The sequence below is a fragment of the Octodon degus genome, unplaced genomic scaffold (genome assembly GCF_000260255.1).
Source record: "Octodon degus isolate 3935 unplaced genomic scaffold, OctDeg1.0 scaffold00397, whole genome shotgun sequence".
NCBI classification, from domain to species: domain Eukaryota; kingdom Metazoa; phylum Chordata; class Mammalia; order Rodentia; family Octodontidae; genus Octodon; species Octodon degus.
Window position 1 is genome coordinate 316,158 of NW_004524973.1, and position 3,005 is coordinate 319,162.

A 3,005-nucleotide genomic window follows, 5' to 3' on the forward strand; every position below is an offset into this window, starting at 1 on the left:
CTGTGTGGGACAGCAAGACTCTTTGAAAAAAGCTTTTAAAAATTAAGAAAAGGAAAAAAATTACGCTAAGCAAATAAGCCACACCTAAAAGATTAATATTGTGTGATTCCTCTTATATGAAGCACTTAAAATAGGCAAATTACTATAAAGAAAGTAAAATAGGTATTACCAGGTGCTGAGGAGTTGAGAAGATTGAACAATCATTGTCTTCATGATTATAGTTTTTTTTTTTAGATTAAGAACTCTGGAAGTGGGTATCAGTAGTTGTGCAATATTTTGGATATAATTACAAGCCCCTGACTTGCACATGTAGAATAATGAAAATGGCTATCTTATATAATCTATATTTTGCCACAATAAAGAAACAAAAGTGGAAGTATTAAAACAAGAATTAATGAAAAACTGTTTAGTCAATCCAGAGAAAGTCGGAGCTGGGGAGATAGCTCGGTGGCCTACCCCAGGCATAAGGACCCGGGTTCAATCCTCAGTACCACATGCCGTGCTGGAGCCATGCAGGATACTGCGTCCAGGCGTGGTGGTACACACATGTAATGCCAGTGCTGGGGAGGCTAAAGCAGGAGGATCACTATGAGTGTGAGCAAGACCCTGTACCAAATAAATAAATAAATAAATAAATAAATAAAATATATATACATATATATAGTTTTTTAAAAATCCAGAGAAAGTCAAGAAAAGGTGGAAAGATGAACAAAAAATAAAATTGAATATGAATATTAAGATATTTAAACAACCTTATCAGTAATAAAATATAAATGATCTAAATACCTTACTGAAAAGAAATAGATTACCTGACTAGATCACTAAGAAAGATGGAAATTTTATGTCCAGGGAAAAATTTTAATGTTTCATATTTAGCATTATGGATATAAAGAAAAAAAGAGGATGAAAATATATTTTAATGGAACTCAACGTGTGAACAGCTATATTAGTATGAAGAAAACATTTTAAAATCAAGTATTTTCTTGAATAAACATATCAAAAAAGGGATCAGTCCATCAAGAAGGCAATAATATGTTTTGAAGCAAAATTCATGAAAGAAATTTACAGAGCTATAAGAATTAGATAAGTACATGGTTATGCCTGGAGATCTCAATACCCTTCTCTAGTACTTCATAGGATAAGCAGCAATTCAGCAAATTATAGTAGATTTGAGCTGCATTAACAACCAACCTGCCTATATAAATATAGAGAACAATACCAAACAATGGCAAACTACAGATCATTTGCAAGGGGACACAACAACTTCTAACATGACCATATTCTAAACCATGAAAGACACCTTAATAATTTCAAAATGATTCAACTCATATGAAGTATATTTTGTGATCATAATAGAATTAAGTTAAAAATTAAAGATCTCTAGGGAAACTCCCACATATTTTGAAACTAAATAAAACATTTCAAAATATTACACAAATTAAAGAAGTAGTAATGATATAGATTTGAAAATATTTTTTGGGGGGCTGGTGAGATGGCTCAGTGGTCTAAAGCACCTACTTAGAACAAGCTTAGCAAAGTACATGGACCGCGGTCCAATCCACCAGCACCACATGCCAGCCAGCCCCGCCCCCTGGTGGGCTGAGCTGGCCACACACACACACACACACACACACACACACACATAAATAAAATAAATTTTAAAAATATATATTTTTTGCTGAGTGAAAATAAATGCCAAGCAAGCCAGGTATGGCGGCACAAGCCTGTAGTTTCAACTCTTTGCAGGCTGAGGTTAGAGGATCCAACCTGGAAATGTAGCAAAACCCTAATGTCAAAAAAAGTGTCAAGCATATTAAAAAATATGTAGAAGCTGATAAAATAGTATTGAAGTGTAAATGTATTACCTTACATAACCACATTAAAACTCCCTCAAATAAATGTGTAGGGCCATTAGCAAGAGATGTGTATATGATGAATACACAGAGATAACTTTTGGGGCTACAAGCCCAAAACTTCCTAGGTTTAAAGATAGCCTGCAGGACCTCAGGTCCAAATAGAATCAAAGTACATTGCCTTAAGGAAGGTACACTCTGCTCTTTGTCTTTCCCTTACTCTGACTAATTACTTAGATTAGCCCTGAGGTTAGTTATGTAGGACCACCTGTCCTGATCCTGACCTTCCCCTGACCCCTTTGCACTCATGCACAGGTGTCCTTCTTTTATCCTTTGTCCTTGCTTCCTGGTCTTATCAATAAAAAGCCATGTAAGCTTCACATTCAGGGTACTTTTGTCTGATGTTCTTTCATGATGTGGGATTGTGGATAAGGCAGCCCCTGGGGGCCTTCTTGGAGTTTAAACTGAATATTATTTCAAGTTATCACTCATCCTTTGTGCTGGACCATAGTCATGAACTGCATCATAAATGACCTTAAATTTGACCTTAGAATAGAGAAGTACAAAAAAATTTTTTTGAGACAGGGTGTCGCTATGTAGTTCAGGATGGCCTTGTGCTCACTTTTGTACCCCCAGGCTGATCTGGAACTCTCAGTGATCCTCCTGTCTCAAACTCCGGGGCGCTGAGACTACAGGATTACAGGTATGTGCCACCACAACCAGTTCCAGGCCTGCATGGCACGTCCAGGGTTCCAGAGCACTGCATGGTCTGAGGGTCTGGGGATCAAACTCAGAATCTTGTGCTTGCCAGGTAGGTGCTTATGCTTCTGAGCTATCTCCCCAGCCCTATTTTTTTTTTTTTTTTGCAGAACCGGGGATTGAACTCAGGCTCTTGTGCTTGCCAGGCAAGCGCTTATTCTACTGAGCCATCTCCCTGGCCCCCCTAGCCCTAATTTTTGAAAATAAATAAAAGAATGAAATAGTTCAGATCAGTGTAAAAAGAATGAATGAATTAAAATTAGAGAAAATAAAAGTAATAGCCTTTTTAGATTAATAAAACTAACATTAAAAATATTAAAACAACTATCAGCAAAGGCAGTTGGCGAAATAGAAATTTCATGCCCCATAAAGGCTCTCAATAATATAGTAATA